The sequence below is a fragment of the Abramis brama genome (assembly GCF_963993115.1).
Source record: "Abramis brama genome assembly, chromosome: 4".
Lineage (NCBI taxonomy): Eukaryota > Metazoa > Chordata > Actinopteri > Cypriniformes > Leuciscidae > Abramis > Abramis brama.
The window spans coordinates 6654651-6668701 of NC_139966.1; positions in this window are offsets into that span (position 1 = coordinate 6654651).

Sequence of the window (14051 nt, forward strand, 5' to 3'; positions counted from 1 at the left end):
TCAAATAGTTTAAAAGATATTGCAAATTATGACATCATTCAAAATGGCGGACACGTGGTACATCCCATCATGGCAAAATCGATATCCACGGATTTGTCATGACCCAAGGAATCGATAGACACCAAGTTTATAATTTTCTGACAAACTGTTCATAAGTTATTGGCCAAAATATGCATTTTCCATATCTCATGACCCGTAGGTGGCGCTGTTCCCAACTTTGGCATGGAACCTCAGATCATGCTTCCGATGAAGTGTACCAATTTTCGTTTCGATTGATCAAAGTTTGGCCGAGCTATAGCTTCTGAACCAATTTTGGGTCGACCTCGTTAAGTTTGCGACATCATAACTTTTTTTTTTCCAATATAGCAAAAAAATCGGGGACAGTACTTTTATGCGGCTCAGTCCGAAGATCATTTGAGTACATGTTTGGACAAAATTAGACCAATTTTGAAGGAGGAGTAGCAAAAAAACTGCATACTGTACTTTTCAAAATGGCCACTACTGTAATGGGCGGAGTCTTGATGTAAGATATTGGTTCTGATCAGCATGATGAGATAAATCAGGTGTACTAAGTTTCATTTTTCTAGATCAAAGGGTTCAAAAGTTATAACCATTTCAATGTTGGATTTTTGAACTGCTGGTGGCGCTATAGAGTTGGTCCTAGAGACTCAAAAATTGCTACAATTACTTTTCATTACCATCACTACAAGTGTGCCAAATTTCATCATTTTCCTATGTATGGTTCATAGGGCTGCCATAGACTTCAAGAGGAGGAAGAAGAATAATAATAATAATAAATATAGCTGCAAGCAGCAATACGGGGCCAAGCCCTGCAAGGCAGAGCAAGCAACAGCCGCTGTAGCGCAATGCGGAGCCAGAAGAGCAAAACATCAGAAATTTAATGTACATCAAGCACAGTAAGCACATCAATTACAGCAGCACAGCTAGCATTTAAGCACCAACAGCAGTGCAGAGCCGGAAGGAATTTAAATTATTATTTTATACACAATTTCAAAGTCGCCCCACACTGGTCTCGAACCCACGACCACAATGGTTCGGGATTCATGACGCATGGTTGAACCACTTGCGCCACCCAGAGGACATGTTTTACAAAGCTGCAGAGGAGAGGCTTCAGTGTGTGAATGAGCACACAAAATCATGTTAACGAGATTAGCATGCTAAGCTAACTTAATGCTAATATAGCTTATGATGTGGTACATCCAATGCTGGCAAAATAGATATCCTCAGATTCGACATGACGCAAGGAATCGATAGACACCAATTTTATGATTTTGTGACAAACTGTTCACAAGTTACAGCCTCTGAACCAATTATGGGTTGACCTCATTAAGTTTGCGACATCATAACTTTTTTTTTCCAGTATAGCAAAAAAATCGGGGACAGTACTTTTATGCGGCTCAGTCCGAAGATCATTTGAGTACATGTTTGGACAAAATTAGACCAATTTTGAAGGAGGAGTAGCGAAAAAACTGTTTTACATTCACTCCAATATGGCGGCCAGTCACATTGTTGATAAATAACATATGAGATATCGTTGAAATCGGCATAAGCCAAGGAATATATTGACATAAAGAAATCAAATTTCAAGCAATGTTAGCAAAAGTTATAAGCGTTTTTTCAAAAAACAATGATATCTCTGGAACACTAGGTGGCGCTGTGATCAAATTTCTCAGGTACCTTCGGGCCATGCTAATGATGATCCATACCAAATTTGGTGAAGAAATTTCAAATAGTTTAAAAGATATTGCAAATTATGACATCATTCAAAATGGCGGACACGTGGTACATCCCATCATGGCAAAATCGATATCCACGGATTTGTCATGACCCAAGGAATCGATAGACACCAAGTTTATAATTTTCTGACAAACTGTTCATAAGTTATTGGCCAAAATATGCATTTTCCATATCTCATGACCCGTAGGTGGCGCTGTTCCCAACTTTGGCATGGAACCTCAGATCATGCTTCCGATGAAGTGTACCAATTTTCGTTTCGATTGATCAAAGTTTGGCCGAGCTATAGCTTCTGAACCAATTTTGGGTCGACCTCGTTAAGTTTGCGACGTCATAACTTTTGATCAGAGAAGAATAAAAAAAATCGGGGACAGTACTTTTATGCGGCTCAGTCCGAAGATCATTTGAGTACATGTTTGGACAAAATTAGACCAATTTTGAAGGAGGAGTAGCAAAAAAACTGCATACTGTACTTTTCAAAATGGCCACTACTGTAATGGGCGGAGTCTTAATGTAAGATATTGGTTCTAATCAGCATGATGAGATGAATCAGGTGTACTAAGTTTCATTTTTCTAGATCAAAGGGTTCAAAAGTTATAACCATTTCAATGTTGAATTTTTGAACTGCTGGTGGCGCTATAGAGTTGGACCTAGAGACTCAAAAATTGCTACAATTACTTTTCATTACCATCACTACAAGTGTGCCAAATTTCATCATTTTCCTATGTATGGTTCATAGGGCTGCCATAGACTTCAAGAGGAGGAAGAAGAATAATAATAATAATAAATATAGCTGCAAGCAGCAATACGGGGCCAAGCCCTGCAAGGCACAGCAAGCAAAAGCCGCTGTAGCGCAATGCGGAGCCAAAAGAGCAAAACATCAGAAATTTAATGTACATCAAGCACAGCAAGTTCTGTAAGCACATCAATTACAGCAACACAGCAAGCATTTAAGCACCAACAGCAGTGCGGAGCCAGAAGAACAAAAAGAGCAGAAATTGAATATACATGTAAATGTACATCAAGCACAGCAGCGCAGCAAGCATTTAAGCACCAACAGCAGTGCAGAGCCGCAAGAACAAAAACAGCAGAAATTAAATATAAATGTAAATGAAGCACAGCGAGCATTTAAGCACCAACAGCAGTGCAGAGCCGGAAGGAATTTAAATGACAACTTTAAAGTCATCCCACATGGGACTCGAACCCACAACCAGAATGGCTCAGGATTTTAGATTCATGGTTTAGCAGATTGCACCACTCAGAGGACGTATAATCACAACCTTCAGAGGAGAGGCTTCAGTGTAAGAATGAGCACACAAAAGCAAGTTAACCAGATTAGCATGCTAAGCTATCTTAATGCTAATGTAGCTTATAACATGGTACATCCAATCCTGGCAAAATAGATATCCTCGGATTCGACATGACGCAAGGAATCGATAGACACCAATTTTATGATTTTGTGACAAACTGTTCACAAGTTACAGCCTCTGAACCAATTATGGGTCGACCTCATTAAGTTTGCGACATCATAACTTTTTTTTTTCCAGTATAGCAAAAAAATCGGGGACAGTACTTTTATGCGGCTCAGTCCGAAGATCATTTGAGCACATGTTTGGACAAAATTAGACCAATTTTGAAGGAGGAGTAGCGAAAAAACTGTTTTACATTCACTCCAATATGGCGGCCAGTAACATTGTTGAAAAATAACATATGAGATATCGTTGAAATCGGCATAAGCCAAGGAATATATTGACATAAAGAAATCAAATTTCAAGCAATGTTAGCAAAAGTTATAAGCGTTTTTTCAAAAAACAATGATATCTCTGGAACACTAGGTGGCGCTGTGATCAAACTTCTCAGGTACCTTCGGGCCATGCTAATGACGATCCATACCAAATTTGGTGAAGAAATTTCAAATAGTTTAAAAGATATTGCAAATTATGACAAAATTCAAAATGGCGGACACGTGGTACATCCCATCATGGCAAAATCAATATCCACGGATTCATCATGACCCAAGGAATCGATAGACACCAAGTTTATAATTTTCTGACAAACCGTTCACAAGTTATTGGCCAAAATATGCATTTTCCATATCTCATGACCCGTAGGTGGCGCTGTTCCCAACTTTGGCATGGAACCTCAGATCATGCTTCCGATGAAGTGTACCAATTTTCGTTTCGATTGATCAAAGTTTGGCCGAGATACAGCCGCTGAACCAATTTTAGGTCGACCTTGTTAACTTTGCGACGTCATAACTTTTGATCAGAGAAGAATAAAAAAAATCGGGGACAGTACTTTTATGCGGCTCAGTCCGAAGATCATTTGAGCACATGTTTGGACAAAATTAGACCAATTTTGAAGGAGGAGTAGCAAAAAAACTGCATACTGTACTTTTCAAAATGGCCACTACTGTAATGGGCGGAGTCTTAATGTAAGATATTGGTTCTGATCAGCATGATGAGATGAATCAGGTGTACTAAGTTTCATTTTTCTAGATCAAAGGGTTCAAAAGTTATAACCATTTCAATGTTGAATTTTTGAACTGCTGGTGGCGCTATAGAGTTGGTCCTAGTGACTCAAAAATTGCTACATTTACTAATCATGGCCATCACTACAAGTGTGCCAAATTTCATCATTTTCCTATTTACGGTTCATAGGGCTGCCATAGACTTCCATTGGGAAGAAGAAGAATTGTTATTCTGACAATAACAATTGCTAATATAGCTGCAAGCAGCAATACAGGGGCCAAGCCCTGAAGCAGCAGCAACTCTCCCCATCACTCCCCTCCCTGCCCCTCTCCTGATCCCTGCCCCTCTCCTGACCCCTGCCCCTCTCCTGCCCCCTCTGCCCCTCTCCTGCCCTTCCTTGAATTTTTGAACTGGTGGTGGCGCTATAGAGGTGGTCCTAGAGACTCTAAAATTGGTCCAATTGCTATTCATTACAATCACTACAAGTGTGCTAAATTTGAAAAAAAAAAAAAACAGCTGTTTTAGTAGTACAAGTGAAAATGAACTCAATATGAAGATGTTTTATATAAATTTGCTGCATGTTATATTTATGGAGATCCTTTCTCAGATACACATCATGTGTGGAACTAAAACAACTTTTCCACCACTTAAGGCCACAGTACCTCTTCAGTCTGGACATGTGCCACACAGGAATCGAACCCACGACCGTAATGGTTCGGGATTCATGACACATGGTTTAACAACTTGCGCCACTCAGAGGACGTAAATTTCAAAGCTGCAGAGGAGAGGCTTCAGTGTAAGAATAAGCACACAAAAACATGTTAACGAGATTAGCATGCTAAGCTAGCTTAATGCTAATGTAGCTTATGGTTATCCTGATAGCTCTAGAGCCACATTAGAAAGAATGGCATCTGGTTAGCATGCTAACCAATTATTATGCTAAGGTAACTGGCATAAGGCAACATACACAGGCTAGGTCAAATTCGGAGATGAATATCTCAGGAACGGTAGCGAATATCAAAAATCTGTTCAGTCATTTCTGTGCAGCTCAGTCCAAAGAACATCTGATCAAATTTTGGACAAAATTGAGTAAGATTTGAAGGAGGAGTAGCGAAAAAACTGTTTTTCATTTGTTCCAATATGGCGGATAGTCACATTGTTGGAAAATGACAAATGAGATATCGACGGAATCGGCATAAGCCAAAGAATGTAATGACATAAAGAAATCAAAATTTGAACAATATTTACAAAAGTTATAAGCGTTTTTACAAAAGACCTTATATCTCTGGAACACTAGGTGGCGCTGTGCTCAATCTTCTCATGTACTTTCAGGACATTGTGTCGATGATCCATACTAAATTTTGTGAAGATATGTCAAATAGTTTAAAAGTTATTGCAAATTATGACAAAATTCAAAATGGCGGACACGTGGTACATCCCATCCTGGCAAAATCGGTATGCATGGATTTGGCATGACCCAAGGAATCCATAGATACCACATTTATGATTTTCTGACAAACTGTTCAAAAGTTATTGACCAAAATAGCTATTTTCCATATCTCATGACCCGTAGGTGGCGCTGTTCCCAACTTTGGCACGGACCCTCAAACAATGCTTCCAATCAAGTGTATCAATTTTTGTTTCGATTGATCAAACTTTGGCCGAGATACAGCCTCTACACCAATTTTGGGTCAACCTCATTAAGTTTGCGACATCATAACTTTTGAACAAAGATGAATAAAAAAAATCTGTTCAGTCATTTCTATGCGGCTCAGTCCAAAGATCATTTGAGCAAATTTTGGACAAAATTGGACAAATTTTGAAGGAGGAGTAGCGAAAAAACGGAATACTGTACTTTACAAAATGGCTACTACTGTAATGGGCGGAGTCTTAATGTAAGCTATTGATTTTGATCACCATGATGAGATGAATCAAGTGTACTAAGTTTTATTTCTCTAGATCAAAGGGTTCAAAAGTTATAACCATTTCAATGTTGAATTTTTGAACTGGTGGTGGCGCTATAGAGTTGGTCCTAGAGACACCAAATTTGGTCCAATTACTATTCATGGCTATCTCTACAACTGTGCCAAATTTCATCATTTTCCTATGTACGGTTCATAGGGCTGCCATAGACTTCCATTGGCGGAAGAAGAAGAAGAAGAAGAAGAAGAAGAAGAATAATAATAATAAGAAAACTAACAGATACAATAGGTGCCTTGCCCCTTCGGGGCTTGGCCCCTAATAATAAGAAAACTAACAGATACAATAGGTGCCATAGCCCCTTCGGGGCTTGGCCCCTAATAATAATAAGAAAACTAACAGATACAATAGGTGCCATAGCCCCTTCGGGGCTTGGCCCCTAATAAGAAAACTAACAGATACAATAGGTGCCATAGCCCCTTCGGGGCTTGGCCCCTAATAATAATAAGAAAACTAACAGATACAATAGGTGCCATAGCCCCTTCGGGGCTTGGCCCCTAATAATAAGAAAACTAACAGATACAATAGGTGCCATAGCCCCTTCGGGGCTTGGCCCCTAATAATAATAAGAAAACTAACAGATACAATAGGTGCCATAGCCCCTTCGGGGCTTGGCCCCTAATAAGAAAACTAACAGATACAATAGGTGCCATAGCCCCTTCGGGGCTTGGCCCCTAATAATAATAAGAAAACTAACAGATACAATAGGTGCCATAGCCCCTTCGGGGCTTGGCCCCTAATAATAATAAGAAAACTAACAGATACAATAGGTGCCATAGCCCCTTCGGGGCTTGGCCCCTAATAAGAAAACTAACAGATACAATAGGTGCCATAGCCCCTTCGGGGCTTGGCCCCTAAATAGCTGCAAGCAGCAATACGGGGCCAAGCCCTGCAAGGCAGAGCAAGCAACAGCCGCTGTAGCGCAATGCGGAGCCAGAAGAGCAAAACATCAGAAATTTAATGTACATCAAGCACAGTAAGCACATCAATTACAGCAGCACAGCTAGCATTTAAGCACCAACAGCAGTGCAGAGCCGGAAGGAATTTAAATTATTATTTTATACACAATTTCAAAGTCGCCCCACACTGGTCTCGAACCCACGACCACAATGGTTCGGGATTCATGACGCATGGTTGAACCACTTGCGCCACCCAGAGGACATGTTTTACAAAGCTGCAGAGGAGAGGCTTCAGTGTGTGAATGAGCACACAAAATCATGTTAACGAGATTAGCATGCTAAGCTAACTTAATGCTAATATAGCTTATGATGTGGTACATCCAATGCTGGCAAAATAGATATCCTCAGATTCGACATGACGCAAGGAATCGATAGACACCAATTTTATGATTTTGTGACAAACTGTTCACAAGTTACAGCCTCTGAACCAATTATGGGTTGACCTCATTAAGTTTGCGACATCATAACTTTTTTTTTCCAGTAGAGCAAAAAAATCGGGGACAGTACTTTTATGCGGCTCAGTCCGAAGATCATTTGAGTACATATTTGGACAAAATTAGACCAATTTTGAAGGAGGAGTAGCGAAAAAACTGTTTTACATTCGCTCCAATATGGCGGCCAGTCACATTGTTGAAAAATAACATATGAGATATCGTTGAAATCGGCATAAGCCAAGGAATATATTGACATAAAGAAATCAAATTTCAAGCAATGTTGGCAAAAGTTATAAGTGTTTTTTCAAAAAACAATGATATCTCTGGAACACTAGGTGGCGCTGTGATCAAACTTCTCATGTACCTTCGGGCCATGCTAATGATGATCCATACCAAATTTGGTGAAGAAATTTCAAATAGTTTAAAAGATATTGCAAATTATGACATCATTCAAAATGGCGGACACGTGGTACATCCCATTATGGCAAAATCGATATCCACGGATTTGTCATGACCCAAGGAATCGATAGACACCAAGTTTATAATTTTCTGACAAACTGTTCATAAGTTATTGGCCAAAATATGCATTTTCCATATCTCATGACCCGTAGGTGGCGCTGTTCCCAACTTTGGCATGGAACCTCAGATCATGCTTCCGATGAAGTGTACCAATTTTCGTTTCGATTGATCAAAGTTTGGCCGAGCTATAGCTTCTGAACCAATTTTGGGTCGACCTCGTTAAGTTTGCGACGTCATAACTTTTGATCAGAGAAGAATAAAAAAAATCGGGGACAGTACTTTTATGCGGCTCAGTCCGAAGATCATTTGAGTACATGTTTGGACAAAATTAGACCAATTTTGAAGGAGGAGTAGCAAAAAAACTGCATACTGTACTTTTCAAAATGGCCACTACTGTAATGGGCGGAGTCTTAATGTAAGATATTGGTTCTAATCAGCATGATGAGATGAATCAGGTGTACTAAGTTTCATTTTTCTAGATCAAAGGGTTCAAAAGTTATAACCATTTCAATGTTGAATTTTTGAACTGCTGGTGGCGCTATAGAGTTGGACCTAGAGACTCAAAAATTGCTACAATTACTTTTCATTACCATCACTACAAGTGTGCCAAATTTCATCATTTTCCTATGTATGGTTCATAGGGCTGCCATAGACTTCAAGAGGAGGAAGAAGAATAATAATAATAATAATAATAAGAAAACTAACAGATACAATAGGTGCCATAGCCCCTTCGGGGCTTGGCCCCTAATAATAAGAAAACTAACAGATACAATAGGTGCCATAGCCCCTTCGGGGCTTGGCCCCTAATAATAAGAAAACTAACAGATACAATAGGTGCCATAGCCCCTTCGGGGCTTGGCCCCTAATAATAATAAGAAAACTAACAGATACAATAGGTGCCATAGCCCCTTCGGGGCTTGGCCCCTAATAATAAGAAAACTAACAGATACAATAGGTGCCATAGCCCCTTCGGGGCTTGGCCCCTAATAATAATAAGAAAACTAACAGATACAATAGGTGCCATAGCCCCTTCGGGGCTTGGCCCCTAATTTCAACAATATTTCAAGTGTACTCTTTAAGTGTACTGTGTATTCTTTACTTTCATATTTCGCCTGACTGTAACGTTGTTTTCATGAAATATTAGGGCATATTGTTAATTTGTAGTTTAATACGTTGCTTATACAAATAGCCTACATTTTATTTCAGCATATTTCAGTCGATTATTACTCATCTCAGTATAGCAATACAGTTTGCTGAAACATCATCATTCATTCACACACGCAATTTAAATTTAAACTGTCTTTGCCAGCTGTGGTAAACAGCGCGCATCTCTGCCGTTCATTCATTCATAAACAGAAACCCAACTTACTAGTATTCCTCAGCTCGCTCCTCGATATACCCGCACTTCTGAGGGACATTTTCCATTGTTATTATTCCTCACAGGATTGCGCGGATTGCCTCAGCCATTTGCGTTTGAATAGCGTGCGCTCTCCATGGGTGGAGTCACATTACATCTGAATCAGCTGTAATTAGCTCGACTGGAATCGCTCTCTTTTAATACAGATTTCACAAGATGAGAATATTTGTTTTTTATATAAATTACTTCATTTAACAGAAGAGAATTCAAGCTTCATGCCTGTGGGTCTGAATGCCTGATTGACTGAGTATTCGCTGAGTTACAGTTCATTTTCGGACGCGTTTCAGAATGGACTACACTGACAGAGAGAAAGCAGAACTCGCATCATGTTTATTTTTCTTTATTTGGCAAAAAGCACAACACTTTGTTTTTATTGTGAGTATACACAAAAATAATACACATTTAACAGAATCGATTGATGTATGAAACTTGTTTTGTAAAATCAAAGTCAAAAGAGTATTTCGGGTCTCAATTCAACTCATAAGGAAAAAAGCGAGCAGATCACGCCGGCGTGATTGCCGACCTCTGAGGGTTAATTTAAGCTTTAAATGATTATTATTATTGTTTTTTTATTCAAAAAGGTAAAGGATTCACACATGTAAAGTAAAACCAAGTCCCAGACACCCATTCGATTCATTTTTATATGATTTTTTATTATCAATATTACTAGGGTGCTCTGACAGGACTCTTTAATACAATTATGTACATATAATCTGTGAAATTCCTGAGGTTTGTTAAATGTTAAAACATTTATAAACGTTTCCTATAAGTATTTATAACATTTTACAATAATTTAATCTTATAAATGCTCATTTATTCATTTCATTTACACAGGTAAAAGGATTTACACAGGGAAATTATGAAATCGCAACGATGGAAGCAGGTGAGTAAATGATGAATGTAGTGGTATACAGAAACACGACCCAGCTCCATACAGAAACTCACCCTGACCCAGCATCCCTATAGGCCTTTATCACAGTGCGCGTGTCGTCACTTCCAATGGCGAATAGTAGCGTAAAGTGTCTTCTGGTCTAGTCTGTAGAAATGGTGGCGAGCACAGCGAGGAATTGTTGTTGCGTCCAGCAGCTCTATTGAGAAAATCAAGTCTAAAACTGACATTTGACCCTAACACTGAAAAAGACTATCTATCTATCTATCTATCTATCTATCTATCTATATATCTGTATGTCTATCTATCTATCTGTCTATCTATAGTGGGCATTGGCGGGTGCAGTAACGTTTCTCGGCGCCTGATGGCGCTAGAGGGACGGGACCGAGCTCATTCGATCGGGTGTGGCCCGATTAGTATATGTACAAGACTTGAACTCTGTTGGTGCAAAAATAAGGTGGGTGCAGTGCCGTATCTCACCGCCTGGTGGCGCTAGAGCCCCCGAACACGGTGCAGTCGGCTCTCCGCCCCCTAATTACCATACACACCATGTTTCGGCTCTCTAACACCTACAGAACTCGGAAAAAAAAACATTGGGGTGCACTTGAATGGAGGGTGCAGTCTTTGCTTTTACAGATAACCCCTATAGCCAGACTTTTCTGAGAACTCACTTGCACTTTCCTGAAAAATTACATGGACCGTTCCAAGGACTCACAAACATTTGGGATCTCAATGGACATAAGCCTTCAGCGCAAAGACCAGGATTTTGATGACTTTGTAACTAGGGGTGGGAATCTTTAGTCACCTCACGATCCTTTTCCGATTCTGGGAGTCACGATCCGATTCCAGAACGATCCCCCCATAATTTAAGATTATCTGAACGTTTTCCATTCAAGAACTGTGGGTGATTTTTTTTTCATCTTTGCTATGACATCATAGACTGCGGGAGATCTATTAAGCTGCATTCACACACGGATCTCTTTTGAAATATAAGTAATGTGGTTTGTCCTGTCCGTTTAATCCCTTAACCCTCATGTGGTGTTCGGGTCATTTTGACCCGGAGGAGATTTTCTTTTTCCCGAAAATACTAGTTAATGTTATCGCTTTGGACTGAAACTTAGTGACTTTTTTCACAAATGGTATAAATACTTCTGAAATGTTTTGTGACAATTTTCTTAAATTTTTAGGGGGGGTTTCGTCACCTTGTCACTCTTGTGGTGTTCCCGGTCAAAAATGACCGGACTACAAAAAATAGCTTATAAATCTCTCATTATACTATATTTTCACCCAATATTGGATCTTTTTGTCAACTTGTTCTCTTTCAATTAGGACTTGTTTTATATTTCTATTTGCATCTGATTAATCGTAGGCCTCATTTATTTGAGAGTAGGCATCTAATTTTTTGAGTTAAAAAAACATTATTTTTGAATAATTTTGGAAATATTAAATAAAATCTGAAGAAAATTGGCACTGTTGATCACACTAGTCTACTTTAATTTTTCACCAGGAATTTTGTTTTGAAAAACTTTTATTTTGTACAATATGGCACAGAGTTACACTTGTGGTGTTCCACTGGGCCATTGAGGGCCATTGTTTCAATGGGCCATTGAAAGTGAATGGGAGAGACCAATGCAAACAATGAATGGAACAACATAACATATGTATCATTTTAAAGCTTAGAATCTCAGCTTTTTAATGCATCTAATCAGTTTGATCAACTCCTAACGAATGCTGAGTTATCACTCTGAAAACGGAGTGTACCCCCCGCAGGCGCCACCTAGCTGCGAAATAAATAATCATAATATTTTTCAAAAATATTACCTTGATCAACTTAAAATAGGTGTCATTTGAAAGCTTAGAGTCTGAAATTTACAATGAATGTAGCCAATTTGATAAACTCCTAAGTAGTGCTGAGTTTTTTGCTGATAAATAGAAAAAAAAATCATAATTTATAAACTACTTTTTTGTATTACATTCAGCAATATGTCAAATACATCATACAGCTCAGATAGTCCTGTGTCATATGTCATTTGAAAGGTCTCAATGAGTAGAATACAACAAGCATAATTGTTTCAGGCTTTTTACTAAACTTGAGCAAGGTTTTTGTAAAAGAGGCCCTTCAAGAGACCTATGTGTAAACCATATATGGATGCTGAATTTTAGACACATTTCCGCTCGTAACTTCATGAAACATGCTCCGATTGTGGAATATGACACATCATTATTTACAGCAGATGCTTACAATTAAAATGCGTCCAATATAAAAACTAATATAATCCATCACTCAGAACTAAAGATATTCCTCATGGAGTTCTAACACAAAAAATACCACAGACACACAGACTCACGTAGCCAAGCAAGGTAGCTTAGATTTGGCCTTTTTACTCGTATCTTCATGATACATACATCGATCATGAAAAATGGCACAACGTTATTTACAGCAGGGGCTCCCGATTAAAAAGAGTCCACACTCAATATATTCCATCAATCAGATCTAAAGATATTCCTCATGGCGTTCTAACACAGAAAATACCACAGACGCACCTAGCCAAGTATATACTCATGAAGCACTCGCGTTTGGTTTTCGCTCATAACTTCACGAAGCATGCACAGATCGTAGAAAAATGTACATCATTATTTTCAGCAGACTATCACGATTAAAAAGAGCCCGAACTCAGCATAATCCATCGCTCAGATCTAAAGATATTCCTAATGGAGTTGTAACACACGAACCCCAACAGGCGCACACAGAGTCTTGAATATAGACGTAGCCTAGCACTTATGTCGCGTTTTAACTCATAACTCAATGAAGCATGCATAAATTGTGGAAAATGGTACATCATTACTTACATGAGATTGTTAAGATTAAAAAGAGCCCAAACTCACCATAATCCATCACTCAGATCTAAAGATATTCCTCATGGACTTCTAACACATGTCTCTCCCATTCACTTTCAATGGCCAATTGAAACAATGGCCCAGTGGAACACCACGAGAGTGACAATGTGCCATATTTTACAAAATAAAAGTTTTTCAAAACAAAATTCCTGGTGAAAAATTAAAGTAGACTAGTGTGATCATCAGTGCCAATTTTCTTCAGATTTTATTTAATATTTCCAATAATAATGTTTTTTTTACTCAAAAAATGAGATGCCTACTCTCAAATAAATGAGGCCTACGATTAATCAGATGCAAATAGAAATATAAAACCAGTCCTAACTGAAAGAGAACAAGTTGACAATAAGATTGAATCCAATATTGGGTGATAATATTGCATAACGAGTGATTTATAAGCTATTTTTTGTAGTCCGGTCATTTTTGAACGGGAACACCAGGAGAGTGACAATGTGCCATATTGTACAAAATAAAAGTTTTTCAAAACAAAATTCCTGGTGAAAAATTAAAGTAGACTAGTGTGATCATCAGTGCCAATTTTTTTAAAGATTTTATTTAATATTTCCAAAATTATTCAAAAATAATGTTTTTTTACTTAAAAAAATGAGATGCCTACTCTCAAATAAATGAGGCCTACGATTAATCAGATGCAAATAGAAATATAAAACCAGTCCTAACTGAAAGAGAACAAGTTGACAAAAAGATTGAATCCAATATTGGGTGATAATATTG